Source organism: Mustela lutreola, chromosome 4, assembly GCF_030435805.1.
Source record: "Mustela lutreola isolate mMusLut2 chromosome 4, mMusLut2.pri, whole genome shotgun sequence".
Lineage (NCBI taxonomy): Eukaryota > Metazoa > Chordata > Mammalia > Carnivora > Mustelidae > Mustela > Mustela lutreola.
Genome location: NC_081293.1, coordinates 105,085,532 through 105,101,608, shown reverse-complemented (window position 1 = coordinate 105,101,608; position 16,077 = coordinate 105,085,532). Strand labels below are relative to the sequence as shown.

Below are 16,077 nucleotides of genomic sequence, written 5' to 3'. Positions count from 1 at the left end.
ACCTCCGGAACACGGAGCTGCTTTCCAGAAGCACTGCAGGGTCTCTGGGCCTCTGCGACCACACTGGGTGCCAGCGGGCCAGGGGCAGATGACACAGGGCTGCCGAGGTGCCCAAGGCCTGCCACAGCCCCGTCAGCAGGAAAGAGGCTTCTGCACACAGTCTAGCCAGGGGAGGAAAAGTCCCAAGCCATGGGCACCAGGGGCTCCCCACACAATGGGGCAGCCAGACAGCCCTCCCTGGAGGCCTGCCGTCAGCTCCTCAGGGAGGCCTCTGAAAGCAAGCAGGCAGAAAAGGGCCCAGACGTCTGAGCAAAGCCTTGAACCTGAATGATAGGTGCTGCGTGGAGTGGGTCGGACACCACCCTGTCAGCCTCAGCTGTCTAGGCCTCTCCACTGGCCACCTGGGGCGACCACTCGGACAACTGCTGGGGCACAGACCCGACAGGCCTCGTGAATGAGGAAGGCCTGCCCACGTGGCCTGCACCAGCAGCCACAGGCCCACACCCCTGACCACGGAATGGCAGATGAATCCGTCTCCAGCCAGCCCCAGCCCCAGGACTGTGTGGGGACAGGGACGATCTGGAGTCACCCATCACACACAGCCCTGTTCCTGCCCTCCCTACCGCCACCCCTGCTTCCCCAGGCTTGGACATCCAAATAAAACACACCCGGAAGCTCTCGCCTGCCACAAGCTCTCCTTTCTGTTAAGTCAGGCACAAGTGTGTAGAAAATTTTTAAACAATAATGTATTGTTTGAAGAAAAAAACTATCCAGGAAAAAAAAAAAAACAGAAATGAATATACCGCTTCCCCCACAAAAAAAAATTTAACAAATACTGTATCTACAATACAACGATATTATGGGATTAAAATTAAAATAATCACTTTTAGTGATGATGGACGTGTCGCTGTAGGTTCACTGACAAATGCCCCCTCTGCTGGGAATGCTGGGGGTCCGGGAAGCACATGGGAAATCTCTGTTTTCTGCTCAATTTCACAGTCAATCTAAAAAACACAAAGTCTGCTGAAAGAAAAGAATCAGAGAAGAGGTCCTTGGGGATTAAAAATTAAAACAGAAATTTAAAATCCAATAGAAAGGATTAAACATCAGCCTGACGTACCACCCAACCTCAAACAGAACAGACAGAAAACAGGAGATAGAAGTAATTGGAGAACCAGTCCCAGAACCTAACAAACAAAAGCCACTCTAGAAAGAAAGAAAGGGAAAGGCGGAAGAAACGAAATTAAAGAATTAATTTAAAAACATGTCCCATGCCTGAAGGACCTGGGTTTCCAGCTTGAAGGGACCCTCGCTGTACCTCACACAATAGATGGGAGCCCTCCCCCCCAGGCACTTCTTCAAGGGACTTCCAAACAAAGATACAAAGAGAAAATCCCAGAAGCTTCTAGACATGAAAAGAAAGAAAACAGAAAAAAAAAAAAAAAAAAGAAGAAGAAGAAAAAACAAAACAAAACAAAACACTCAGACAGTTTCATATCCAGAACCAAGAATCAGATTAGGTTCACTCTCAACCCCATTCTGCCTAAAGACAGTGACATCCTTTGAATTGTTGAGGGAAAACAGCCTCTAGTCCAGGAGTCTACACTTGGACACACGTATCCGTGAGAGGATAATAAGGATGTTTTCACACAAGCAGTATCCCAAGAACTGGCAGACCGGTTTTTTGGAGGCCAGCATGGAATGTTCCTCATCCCACTGTGGGAAAGCATGAGGAAAGAGATCCAGAACCCTAGAGGAAGGCAAAGGGCATTCCCAGGCTGATGGGGAAGGAAGAGCCCCGGGGGCAGGGGGAGAGGGGGACCAGGGAGAGCTAAGCACATGAACCACCAAGGAAATACAAAAGCGCTCCCAGAGACCGACCATGTCGGGCCAGACGGGGAAGGTGAGCGTGGGGTGCCTCACCGCTCACCCCCAGAACATCAGCAGTGCGTCACGGCCCAGCCCACCTTGCCAGAAGACTCGGTGGGGAGACCACTGAGGGAGCCGGGGCTGGGACTCCGCACCTTCCAAGAAGAGAACTCAAAGCATCACGTGAGAAATGAGAGACAAGCGCTTAGAAATATAGATAAACATGAACACAAAAAACGAAGCCTGGTCACTTCTGGGAAGCCTACTGTTTACATACGTAGATTATTCCGATTACAAGATCAAACTAAAGGTAACAAAGGTCTGCCCTGGGTGCCTAGGGATTAGGAAGCTGGGGGATGCCTCGAATGGAGGGACCTTGCATGAGGGTGGGCTGGAGAGCAGGGGACGGGGCCCTACTTGTGAAGGCTGCCTGGGCCCACCGCAGCCCTGTAGCCTGCAGGGTGGGGAGAAGGGCCAGGCCTGCGGTGTGGACACAGTCCAAGAGTGGGGCACGGATCCCCATCCTGCCTTATTCTTCCTCCAAAGCTCTCACACCACAGGGGAGACGGAGGCCACGGTCTCATCCTATTTATCTAGAAATATCCTAGCCTGGTTTCCATGAGATCCACAGAATTCTGGGGAAAAGAGGACAGTATCCTAGGAAGAGCAGCCTGAAGGCTCTTGGGCAGCACACCATGGTCTTCTCTGAGCCACTGGGAACGCTGCTCAGACCCTCCACATCCCTCAGCTCAGCCTCCCACCTGGTGACAAGATGTCCAAGCAGGAGCCCAGATTCAGAGCAAGCTGTCGTCCCCACACCAAAGAAGCCCTCCTGTCTGCGTGAGGCCAGTGTACAAACTTCTGAACTTAGAAGTTCCTCGGTTCATAGTCACTTTCCGGTCACTATGAGCTTTCTGACGCAGGGGCTCCTAAAATGACCACTACTAGAACGGAACCTGAGAGAAGTTTTTAGGTCAAGGGGAGTTCTCAACTCGCAAACATGGGGAGAAGACATTCCTAGGGATGACAGGTAAGAAAATAACTAAGCAAACCAAAGGCCTAGCTATCCCATCAGAGAAGGGAGCGCCTGCATGGTCCCTGCACCGAGAAGCATCTCAAGGGAGATCCAGGCAACTTGTGGTCAGCAGCCCAGGTGGTCCTCATGGGTGGCTCCCATGGGACAGGACAAGAGAAAAGGGATGTCCACAGGGGGTCTCCAGGCATCCCTCACCATTCTGTATTTTCAGAGGCCCTGGGATGGTGCACCTGTTAGCTCCAGACAGGGACAGATGTTCTGAAGAACGGTCACCTTGCAGTTCTACTTTTGGTGACAGCTCCCAGCCCTGCTTCCAAAGGACAATAACGATGCAACGCCAAGGACCAGCATACGTCAAGCTCTTTGCATGCCAAGTGCCTTCAGAGCCCACGTTACTAGGCAAGACGGCAGCGACTGGTGCCTGGGCCCGTTGACCCGGCTGGAAAACCTAGTCAGGACTCAGGGAGATGCAGGGCGGCCCGCCGGCACAGCCCTCGATGGCGTGCACAGTCGTTTCCCAGGATCACAGTCAGCCCGGCAGGACCCGGGCCCACGTTCACTTCCGTCCCAGCCAGGCCAAGAGATTCTGTAGACGCCAGACACCAACCAACCTCGGGGTCCTAAAACTAGATACTGCCTGGCCTCGCACTGCCTGAGCCCAGGGGTCTCCCACATTCGAGGCTGCAGCCCACCCGAGCCTGCACGTCTTCTGGGCGTCCACCGCACTCGCTCCTGGTCCAGGGCAACCAGCTGCCAGCACCTGCTCTTCGCTATCATCTGGTTCAAACGCTTTGCCCGCAGATAACATGTGCGTTCCACCACCCATCTCACTCCTGGAACCCCCGCTGCGGGGAGCTCCAGCCGCCGTGCTACAGGCAGGCCAGAAAAGGATCCTTACAAGGACTGGTGCTCAAGCAGGTTATGGTCCCTCCCCCAGGGTCTGGGGGGTAGCGAACACGAGCCCAGCACCAGCAGGCAAAGGCGTGAGAAGTGAGGTCCTCCTTCGAGCAGACCTTGCAGATTAACAGGAAGTAGGATAATCAAGCTCACAAGCTGCTCCAAGTCAAGGCTGAGTGTGCCCTGACGGCGTGTCCAGGCTCTCGCAAAGTGCCACTCTCCACACGGAGGGTCACGTGACTCCAACAGCCCTTGCCCTAACTCCAAACACGCCTTTGACTCTCGTTTTATCGATGAGCTTAGTTAACCTGCTCAGGCTCTCCACCCCAGGGAACAGCAGACCCGGGGGTCACACTGCAGCAGCAGGCCTCGTGCAGTGGTCAGCATGGGCCACGACCCCCGTGCAGAGCAGAAAGGGAGCGCGATTTGTCCCCGGCACCTGCTCCCAAGGGAGGTGCCCAAACACATCGTCCCCTCTGGTAGCTCCGGCCCGGATCAATCCTTAAATCAAGGATCTCAATAGTCAAGGAAGGTCTCTGTCAAGTCCATTTATGAATTTGATGGTCAAAAATAATATCCTAGTTTCCCTAGTGGCGTCCAGAGGTGATGAACCAACCTGAGTTCCTGGCAGGCATCTATTTCCACCTGGACACAGAAGCAAAAAGAGAGATCCCCTCAGTCGGGACAGGGCTCTTTGTGTAGCCATCTCAAGGGAGAGTCACACCATATCTCTTCCCATCAATAAAGAAGAGCCAGCAGCCCTTCCCGGTGCTGGCAGTTTTATGCTCTCCCTGCTTTCATCTCCTTCTGGAAAACGGGCCCCGTGACCCCCAGGAGCAGAGACAAAAGCCCATCCCAAGGAGAGGAGTTCAGAAGCTCCTGAAGCCAGGGAGGGGAGCAGAGGCAAGGCTGTCCCCACCAGAGGTAGAAGGCAGGGGAGGACACGGCTAAAATACGAACATAGATCAGTGTCTGAACAGATGAACCATGTTCCACACCCATCAGCATGCAGACCTCACAGGTTACCAGATCCCCAACGTGCCCTGTCTGCCAAGCTTCGCCCACCAAGTCGCTCAACTGTCTTAGTTCCTTCTGTAATTTCCCATAATTCGACAGTTGAGCAAAAAATAAAGACAGGTTAAAGGAAGAAAAAAATCTTCACTAGCAGAAAAAGTTTGATTTAAATTTTGAACATGACTGGTTACTTAAATGCAAAGACGAGGCAAGTATTTCTCCCCACAAGCTCACGCAATTTTACGTTAGCTTAACAGTCTGAGAAACAGAGGGGGATTTTGCACACGCGGCAAATGCAACGGCTTCCTCCCTGCTCCACGGAACAGACCCCTCGGCTCTGAGTTCTGACCCTGGCTCAAAAAAGTCCTACCACCGTGTGGGTTTTTCCTCCCCTGCAGAGACGGACAGAATTCCAAGAAAATATGTTCCTTAAATTAGGCCACCTTCAAAGCATTAGGTTTTATCAGATACACCAACCCAGAATTTCTACAGCTCTGAGACGAAGCGGAAGGCACAAAAGCTGCCTCTGTTCAAGCACGAGTTTGCTTTCTGTACCTTGTAAGGTCTCAGACCAGCCACCCCATCAAAATTAACGTTCTGTGCCAGCTCTTAGATCCTGACTTTAGCTGTCTCCACTTGGCCAGTCACTGTGGGCCCTGGGTTCCTATCCTGACGGCCACCACCAATAAATGCCTAGACAAATGGCTGGCAGGAACCTGCCCTGCTCTGGATTCCCGACTCACAAAGGAAAGGTACTCCGCCCAGCCAACACTGCCCCAGAAGTGGTACACACCACAAGCAATAAGGCCACTGATGACTTTTTTAGGGATGCAGAGCTTCTATTAAATAAAACACTGCTTTAATTACCATCAAACAACTTGCCATATCGAGCTCATTACATCAAAGTTTCCTCCCAAATGAAGTGTGTATTGAAGTACAAAAAGTGAGTGGAGAAATTGACGAGGGCCTCGCAACAGGACAAATCTGGAAGGTGGGGAGCCCCCAGAGTGGCAACAGAGCTTCCTACTTCTCCAGCTGTGTGGCTGGAAGGAGGAACCTCCTCTGCGCCACTTCTCGCTTTCAGAGGCAGATGGGCTTAGGCAGAAACATGAAACACACAGGGCTTAAAAAAAAGAAAAAAAAATCCCAAACTACCTCCTGGTGACAGTGCCGTCACCTGCTGGCCAGGTTACCATGACATGTCAGCTAACCTGCTGAGCCTCAGTTTCCATACCTGTAAAACACGGATCAGCGAGCTGTGGAGGCTGAAAGCAAGGAGCTTTCTAAGGAGTCTTTTACAAGGTGAAATGTTACAGAAGTATCAGGAGCCAGGCTTCTCAGTTACAGGAGCTGCTCTCGGCTGTGTAACTTGGTCTGTCCTCACATTCCCTCCCTGTAATCTGGGGATTGGCCTGTGTGGCCCTTTTCTTTCAAGTGTTCCCAATAAAACTCAAGTATTATGTGCAGGAATCCTAGAGTTCAGATTTTTCACAGAAAAGACAAAAAGAAAAACCTCAGTCATTTAGAATCATTCCTGCAAACACATTTGGCTTCAGGGTTTCTCCTTAATAAAACACCCCCCAAGAGACACCTCACGGTCACCATAAGTCACAGCTTCTTCCCACGTCTCCTCTTGGAAAGAGAAAGGGGGACGCTGGGTCAACTCTGGGGAAGAATCACCAGCTTTGTGCCATAAACCCCCAGTCGACGCCTGTTGCTGCGCTAACATGTGTTCTTAGTAAAACTGAGCGAAACGTTAAATAGAACACCATTTCTGAACCTCGGGGGCTGCAAATGGCTGAATCAGCATTTTCGGAAACAAAGTGTTCTGGGCCTGGCCTTGTAAACAGCAGCACAGAGAAAGTTGAGCAATAATGCATATTTACTCAGGAGCGCTACTTGTTTGGGCTTTTTCTTTGCATCTCTTGAATGAAAGTGGCTACGATCTTTGCAAGAAAGCCTCCTTTCCAAAGCGTCGCGACGATCCAGATCCAGGACAGGGTCAAAGTCACCTGTGGCTCCCCTACGCTACCCACCCTTTTGGTCGGGGCAAAGGACACAAAGTCTGCGTTTCTTCCAATCCCAAGAAAAGACGAACACAATCAAAAGTCGAGAATACTCCTCATTTCCATAACGCACATACTCAAGGACAGAGGCAAGGCAGGCGTTTGGAGAGGAGAGCAGCGAAGGCGGGGAGTTGCATCAGAAATTTCCTTCTGCGAACGGTCTGGCTCTTATCACATTTCCACGGCTGGCGGGCGGCTGATCCGCGAGCCCACAACTTGGTGTTAGGCCCCGGGCGGCGGGTAACGAGGCCACGAAGAGAACCAAAAAAAAAAAAATTCCGCGGCGCAGCCGCTCGGGCCGAGGGAGAGGAGCCCGGCCCCACCGCCCCCGCCGCGGGCGCACCCCGGGCTGCAGAGGCGCGTGCAGCCCGCCCCCCGGGCGTCTCCGGGAGCTCGGCCTCGGCCCTCAGGGCCCGGCGCACCCAGCACCCCCCTGCCCGGCCCAGCCCAAGCCCGCGGACGGCCGGCGTCGGACCGGAGGGTTCGGGAAGGCGCCGCCCGGCCCCTCGGTTCCCCGGCCGGGAGCGCCGCGCGCACAGCCGCCCCCCGCCGGCTCCCGGCTCCCAGCTGCCCGCCGCCGGCTCCCGACTCCCCGCTGCCCGCCGCCGGCTCCCCGCTGCCCGCCGCGCCCGCAGCCCCCGGCCCGGAGGCGACGCCCTTCCGCCCGCCGCGCCCCCGCGGCGCCCGGCGTCCCCGGCCGGCCGGCCCGCGCGCAGACAATGACGGCGCGGGGACCGCCCGCCCGCCCGCCGGGCCCGGCAGCGCCGACCACAAAGTAACTTGCCGCCGCGCTCCCCGCCCAACTCCGTACCTGCCGCGGCGCCGCTCCCGGCCGCCTCCGCGTGGCCGCCGGCGACCCTCGGCGCGGCCGGGGCTGGCGAGGGCGGCGCGCAGGGCGGTCCCGGCCCCCGCGCGCCGCCGCCCAGGGGCTGCGTGCAAACTTTGGGCTCCGCGCGGGTCTCCGCGGCCTCCCAGCCAAGCCCGCCACCGGCGCTCCGCTCGAGTCCCTTCCTGCCTCCTCCCGGCTTCCCCACCCCCTCGCCGGGCTTTAAACCCGCCCGGCCCCGCCCGCCTCCGCCTCCACCGCCTCCGCCGCCTCCGCCTCCTCCCCCGGCCGCTTTTCCTGCTCCTCCTCCCGCCGCTGCCGCCGCCGCCGCCGCCACAGCCCGGACCGCTCGGCTGCCGCCAGCGCGGGCGGAGCCGCGGCCGGGGCGCAGGGCGGGGCGCGGGGGGCGCCGGGGGCCGAACCTGCCGGGAGGGGCCGCTGCGCTACGGCGGGACGGGGGGGAATCCCGCGTCCTGCCCCACCCCACCCCGCTACTCCAGGACGCGGGACCCCGGCCGCCCAAGCCGGGCGCCGGAGAAGGACACGTCGGACCTGTCCCGAAAGGCAATTTGGGAACGAATTCTCTGAAACTCTAAGTATGAACCGTGTGGTCCAAATCCTCGACCCCGAGCGCCGCGGAAGGACCGACCGGACGACGACGAGCTGCGACTGCCTGACTCCGCGGTGGGCTGGCGGTCCGGTCCGGGAAAGGAGAACCGGGGTTTGCATTGTCCGCCCACAGCCAGCCAGGTGTGGGGCCTCGCCTCTCTGAGCCTCTGTTTACCCGTCTGCGGGTGAGCACCCAAGTGCCGGTGGAGTGGGGAAGCCCTGCATGTTTTCTTACTGCCTCCAAACCTCAGTGTCCTTATCTTTGAAATGGGCTAATGCGCCTGCCCGAGGGTGATATCCTGGGGATTCAAAGAGGTCATGGCTGTTACATAGAGTTACTGGCACGAAGGAACCCCTGAATTAATGGAAACTGTTGTCATTGATATGGTTATTAACGTCTCTTCCCAATCAAAATTGAAGTACAAATACGACAGTAACAATAATCACGTCTTTTTCTGGGTCTTGAGGTTGTGGGAACAGCTACCGTATAATTTACCTTTACTGAGCACACATTTTGTGCCAAACATTCGCTAATCGTCTCATTGAGCCCCCACTCTGGACCCCTTGGGGATGCCAGTCTTCCCCAGGTTGAATAACTTGCTGAAGGTCAAGTAGCTGGTCAGTGCAGAATAAGCATTAAAACCCTTTATGGCACTTTTTATGGCTCCCGCTTTTCCCACCTTGGGACAGAATGTATCAATGAAAGGTCATCCATTCCAGTTACTGAAATAGGCCTCCTGAAAGCATCTACGGTTTGCTCTAAGCTCAGACAACCATTAAGATGAACACCTAGAGAAAATGATATGAAGGAGACTTAGATTCCCGAAAGAACAAAACATAAGGACTCTTGCTGCAGACAAAGGATGGAGAGAAAATTAAAGAGAAAACTTAAATTGGGGCATCTTCTCAAAAGGATATCAGCTTTGAATCTTACAGCTTTGCCAAAGGCCCCGATCAGCAAGGAATGCCTACACCACTCGGAAAGGCTGATAGGCAGGGGGCTTTTATAGATGTTCAAAAAGCACCTTATGTATAGGCATATTTTTTTTTTCCTGCGTCATTTGTAAGCAAAGCTCTGTACACTGTAGTCCTTTCCTCCTATGTATTTTTTTTTTAAGATTTTATTTATTTATTTGACAGAGATCACAAGCAGGCAGAGAGGCAGGCAAAGAGAGAGGGGGAAGCAGGCTCCGTGCTGAGCAGAGAGCCCGATGCGGGGCTCGATCCCAGGACCCTGAGATCAGACCTGAGCCGAAGGCAGAGGCTTTAGCCCACTGAGCCACCCAGGTGTCCCGTCCTCCTATGTATTTTAATATGTCTTTCCTAAAGTAGGAATATTATCTTACACCACCATAGCACAGGTACCAAATTCATAAATGTACACTGTAAAATCCTTGTGTGTAATCTAGGTCCATATCCCAGTATCGCCGGTAGATCTGAAAATGTCTTTTATGGTGTTTCATTCCCAGACAAACTTTAGTCTAAGGTCAGGTATCACATTTAGCTGCCTCAACATGGATGGGCTTTCAAACATTACTATTCACTGAGGAGGGATCAAAATAAATGTCCTCAAGTGTTTTTGTGCTGACATCGATCCCCAGAATTCCTGAGACAGGCCCTCATTCCCTACATTTCCCAGCTCTGCACAGACATCCACGCGTGCCTCTCCCTTCTGGGCAGGGCCCATTCAGCATCACTTCATGCTACAAGTTCATGAACTTGTCACTCTTGTTGTGGCTCTAGAAGCTAACAGTTGTCCCCCGTGCCGAGCCAATTCTGTGGGCAGATTGTACCTTAGTGCCTTCTCCTGCTGCAAATTCCAAATGCTCCCTAGCCACATGCTCCCTTTCAAAAGCATAGAAATCCCAGCGGAGTACAGCCCTGTAGCAGATAAATTACCCTAGAGAACCTGGCCCACTAGGGGCCAGGCTGTGTGGCTTTGTGTTCAAGAGCTGCACCGAGGGGAGATGCACCGACACAGTGAGGTATCGAGACAAGAAAGAGGATTTCTTGATAGTGAGGAATTCCGTTATGCAACTGTGAGCTAGAATCCTCCTTCAGCTGAAGGCAGAGAATCTGGCAGACTCCTACTGTAATTAGAAAGGAATTGGTTACTATCCGTCTTGGTCTTCTCCGTTGACTGTAAGCCTGGGACAAGGCTAACCCCGTGCTGTTCACTAGTGTCATCCCAGCAGGGGGAGTGCCGGGCCCTCCTTGAAATAGGTCATCACTGCAAAATTGCACCTCATGAATGAATGCATCAATAGAGCAAATGAATGGAGGAAAGGAATGATAAGCCCTGGGACCTGGGCACCGTCTCCAACACTGCCAGCAGCCTGGGCAAAGGAAAAGAGAAAAGGTGAGCGGCACCTTGATGGTGAAATGCTCTGGCCAGAAGTGGCCCTCACCCATCACATGGGTGAGGTGTGGCTGCAAGGCCCTGCTGTGTGCAGAGGTAGGATGGGTGGCTGCTTGGGGGCATGCCCCTGATAGAGCTGGAAATCAGAGGTCAACAGCATTATGGACTCCCTGGCCACTCCCTCACTGCAGGGTAGGGACTGATCTGTATAATCACAGTGCAATCACCGTGCCCACCACAGAACCAGTGAGGCACCTATTTGCACAGACGACCCCCTTGGCCAGTCCCCCGCCCTATGGAGTTTGACTCCCTCATGACCCGCTTACACACCAGTATTTCAAACACAGCAATTCTTTGAGTCCTCTAAACCTGAAGAATGAAGACAGGCTGCCCCTTCTCCCTGCATACAGAGGTGGGGAGCCTAGTGGCATTCAGGGAAGGCTTCCCAGTATTGGTGATGTCCCAGTGGAGCCTTGGAGGACCCAAGATGGTAAGTTCTGCAAAGTGGGAACTAAGTGGAAGGCAAAACTTGTGCCTCATCAAAATCAAGAAAGAATCTACTAGGCAGTTAAATTTGGTTATACGATATGGGGGACGGGGCTGGAGGACATGGGTGGGGGTGCGTCAGGAGACGTGACAAGAGACCAGACTGGGAAGGTAAGAAGGGCCTTTTTGTCATGCTCAGGCATTTCCACTTTATCCCAAAGGCGATGAGAGGGAGCGAGAGCTCCTGCAACTGATTTGGGGAGGAAGGATGACACCTGGCCCAGGGATTCCCATTCATGGGTTTGTCAGTGGGTGGAAGGATGGGGCCAATCAGTGCCAGAAGTACCCGCATGGGTCTGGGACAACCAGACCAGGTGGGGAATAGCTGGCCTGGGCTCAGTTTGTCCCAGGAGGTGCTGGTAGCGACCCCAGATAGATGCTCTCTCTCTCCCATCTCTCTGGGCCCCGGTGACTTGCAGCTCTTTAGATTTCCATGGAAATCCATTTTTCTTAGAAACCCTCCTTTGCACAAGATAGCTTGAACCAAAATGACTTTACACCTTGAGCAGCGGCTCGCCGAAGGACATTTCTTAAGACTGGTTTATTGGGATTTATTTTACCTTCAGGAAAAATCACATGGGGTTTTGGAAAAGTAGACAGTTGGGTAACCACGATGTCAATGAAGATACAGACCTATTTCATCACTGCAAAGCTTCCCTCTTGGCCCTTTGTCATCACTCCTCTGCCCCACTCCAGCAGCCTCTCACCTACCCCTAGCTCCTAGTTTTGCCTTCTCAAGACTGTCCTATGAATGCAATCATGCAGTGTGGAGCCTTTTCTGTCTGGCTCTTCTCCCTTAATAATGCATTGCAGATTCACCTATATGGGCTCAGGAATCAACCCATTCCTTTTTAATGCCGAATACCATCCATGGATACAATCCACTCACTGGTTGATGGAAATGTGGACAAGCCCCAGTTTGCAGCAACTAAAATAAAACTGTTACCCAGGTTCTTCTGGGAACATGAGTTTTCATTTTCTCTCAGGTACATAATTAGAAGTGAGATTGCTCGGTCCTATGAGATGTGTTTGACTTTTAAGAAACCGCCCAACTGTTTTCAAAGTGATCTGTCTCAATTGTACCCACACCACAAATGTCTGAGTGTTCCAGTTGTTCCAAATCTTGATCACTATGTGGTACTCTCAGTCTTTCTAGTTTTAGCCATTTCCATTTGTGTCATGGTATCTCATTCTGATTTTAGTTTGGGTTTTTCTCATGGCAAATACTGTGGGACACTTTTGCATGAGGTTACTTGCTATATATCTACATTATTTTCAGAAGAATATCTTTGGCCCATTTTTTTTAATCACATTGGTTGCTTTCTTATTCAGTTCTGAGAGCTCTTTATATATTACGGATACCAGTACATTAGCAGATACGGGTTTTTCAAGTACATTCTCCCACCCATTCTCCTTTTTTCATAGTGTCTTTCGAAGTGCAGGAGTTTTTAATTCTGTAGGTCAAAAATTATCAAATGATCCTTTTATGGTTTTTTGCACTCCATCTCAGAAACTCTTGCCTAACCCAAGGCCTGCAACAGTTTTCTTCTAGAAGTTTTATAGCTTTAAGCTCCTACCTTTAGATCTATAATTCAAGTTGAGTTAATTTTGTAGGGGTCATGAGAGGAAGGTCAGAGTTTTTGCTTTGTTTTGCCTGTTCTGCTGGTGTTCTAGAGGAGCTGGGCAATCACTGTTGTGTAATAGAAGCTCCATCTGGCTCCATGGTGGACTTTTGCTAGTGTGGACAATGTGGGTTGTGACAATAGAGAGAAAAGGTTCTAAACACAGGAGGTAAGCAGTGGCAGGTCACAGATGGGCTCAGAGATCCCTGGCAGAGCGATTAGGGCAGCTGGTGTCCATGTGTTGGTTATGACCTACCCACTTTCCACTGTGATATTTGGGGGGGGGGGGGCAGGGAGAGGGCTGTCTATACCGTGATTGAAGTTTTGTTAAAGTTTCCCCATAAAATCAATCTTTGCTCCCCTTGAAACATCAGCACATCTGGCCACGTGCCCCCCCACCCCTTCTCACAGGGCAGTGGCCCTCTAGGGCCACGGAGAGGAGGAGGCCCCTTCGTGGGTGCACATGGTTTAATGCCAGGTTGCTGGGTATATGGGCAGGACCCTGTCACCCACCAAGGTCGGTGCCCTGCCATTGGATCACGTGGAGAGTCTCAAGGTCAGCTGAGCTGCAGTGGAGTCTTGCTTGGGTGTCTTAGGGCTGTGAGGAGACCAAGTAGGCCCTGGCCAAGAGGGAGGAAGCACTCAGGCAGAGCTCATGGCTGCAGTGGGAAGACCCCATCATGGAGCAGCAGAAAGCTGAGGAAGCCTTTGCAGGTGCCTCCTGGGTCTCCTTCTGAGACCTGTCCCCCTCTTCACTGAAAGAATGCTGTCCTCCTTCTGGTGGTTTGAGCCATGGGGAACAGAGCAGGGCTGACCACCATTAGCCAGGACCTAGGTGCTTTCTACCTGCCCTAGGTCACTCCCACTGCTGTCTTTGGCTGACACTTATCCTCATTGCCACAAAGGTCACGGTGCAGATGGAGCTCCAGGAATTGGGTCCTCTTACAGCCGCATCCAAAGGCAGAAAGGGGACATTTCTCCTCTCTTGTCTCATTCTAAAAGCCTCCAGGAGATTTCTTTGCACATCTCAGTGGCCAAAATATGGTCATTGGCCCAAGTCCCAGCAGCACCTGGTACTTCTAACCTGTCTCTTGGGGGCCCAGGCTCTACCAGCAGGAAAGGAATGGCTGGTTAGTGGATGATTAGCAGCCTCTGGCCCCAAGCACATGGCCCTTATGGCAGTGAACAGCTCAGACCCCCACCTCCTCTGGCAGGACTAGGAATTAGAGTCCAACGGGTAGCATGAGGTTCTGAATCCTAAGATACACAAACCCAGTTATGCCTCCAAAGCATGAACTCGTCCTCAGCCACTTAAAAAAAAAATGTCAAATCAACCCTTAAACTCAATTAGAAGTTAATTAACCACTAATATCATACCAACTTTACTCAATGAAATATATTTCCAGCCCAACACACTGGATGGTTTTAATAACCAACATTCTGGAGCTAATAGGAGAATCCAAAATAAGAACAAAAGTCGTTCCTCGGTAAAACATATTTAGAGCTACCGAAGATTTAGTATGAGCTCAACGTCCATGGTGGGCAAGAAGGGTAGCGATGATTTGTTTGCAAGACGGCATCGTGAAGTTAATGTTTGAATCGTGGCACGCGGAAGCTGCCACCGTGGGCATACCTTGTTTAATGTTTAAGAGGATTAATCTGCCTGGAGTCGTCCTGCCAGGCTGTGCAGAGAAAGAGCAGCTAATCCTGGAGCTATGCTGGAGGGATGGGGTCGCCTGTGCTGGAGGTGGGGAGAAGCCCCATTCCGGGGAGGCTGGGGCAGCAAGTGTTCCATCCACCCCCAGGCCCAGCCCTCCTGCTCCAGGCATCTGTATCACAAAGATAGGCAGAGTCTTTCTTACTTAGCCATTTTATTTTATTTTATTATTTCTGAGAGAGAACGTGTGGGGAAGGGCAGATCTAGAGGGAGGGAGGCTCTTAATCCAGTTCCATGCCCAGCATGGAGCCTGATACAGGGCTCGATCTCATAACCCTGAGATCATGACCTGAGCCGAAATCAAGAGTCAGATGCTTAACCAGCTGAGCCACCCAAGCCCCTTCGCTTATTCAGATGCAAGCGTAACCCAGAGTCACTGTTACTTGGTGTTCATCCGGTTAAAGATGGAATGACTATCTAGGAAAGTTTTCTCCAGGAGAATTTTATTGTCTTTTCTTCCCCTTACCTTTTATTTTTATCTTTTCTTCCTCTTTTTCGCCTCAGCCCTCAAAACAAGCCACACTTCTTGGGTATGGGCCTCACCATTGGCTGATGATGAGCTGTCTGATACATAGCTCATCAAACATACCATCCAGGCATTTTGTGTACACACCGCAATTAATCCTAGCAATCTGTTTTGAGACCAATGTTACTGTCCCAGCCTCACAGTCAAGGAAGCTGACTCAGGAGAGGTACGTGACTTCCCAAGGTCACCTAACTGTAGTGCTGGTATTTGAAGGCACATCCTTCTGACCCCAGTTCCTCCATCTCCAGCCGTTCCTCTTGTCTGCACGGTCATTTCCTATCACTGCAATTTTCCACATACGCAGTCCTTTCAGTGTATGACCTAATAGGATCTCTTTGGTGCAAAATCTTGCAATTTACACTTCAACATTGTGAACTTCTTGCTCTTTGGGAAAGGGGCTTTCATTGGTGTTAGGATCATAAAATGTGATGTCATTTCTACTTGTCTCTGAATCCAATTTTGAAAAAGGTGTTAAATGCTCTTTCCAAGTTGGGGATTTTTAACCTGCCCTCCCTCCCCACCCCACCCACCTTTAGGGAGTTTGGGGAGCTGGTTGGGATGTAAGCTTGGGAATTCTGGCCATCTGGAGATCAGAGACACCCACAGGATGGGCAAGACCCAGAAATGGGCAAGGGGAGGGGCCTCGCTAGAGATGGTGGGCCTGGGTCAGAGCAGAGATGAGTAGGCAGTATATCTAGGAGTCTTGCAAGCAGATAACCCTCCTGGCAATGAAACGCCAGGTGATCGTGAGACGTCTGTCATAAGGCAAATGGATGGAGGTAGCTGCCAGGTGCAGGCATGGAGAGAAGTCCAGAGCAGATACTCAAGGCTCAGGCAAGGATAAGAAAGGGCTTCGGTCCAGAAGGAAGTGGCCAGGAGGTAAAGATTTGTGTGCTATAAAGGTGGACACCGACACTGCAGCTGGAACTAAGGCACAAGTCTAAGGAGAACATCCTTCCAGAGCACCTCCATGAGACACCCCCTCAGGTT

At 52.2% G+C, this 16,077-nt stretch overlaps 1 protein-coding gene across 5 annotated transcripts in view; it reads right to left on the bottom strand.

The window, feature by feature from the left end:
- GRB10 (growth factor receptor bound protein 10) overlaps positions 1-7,920 on the bottom strand; it is a 171,002-nt gene extending 163,082 nt beyond the window's left edge. For 3 of the 5 annotated variants that reach the window (XM_059170618.1, XM_059170616.1, XM_059170621.1), the window contains exon 1: positions 7,694-7,919. The gene's annotated coding sequence lies outside the window, so the exon portion shown is untranslated. Of the gene's footprint in view, positions 1-7,693 lie in introns of all 5 variants that reach the window. The other 2 variants (XM_059170619.1, XM_059170620.1) reach the window with 2 other exon arrangements.
- Between the last annotated feature and the right edge of the window lie 8,157 nt (positions 7,921-16,077).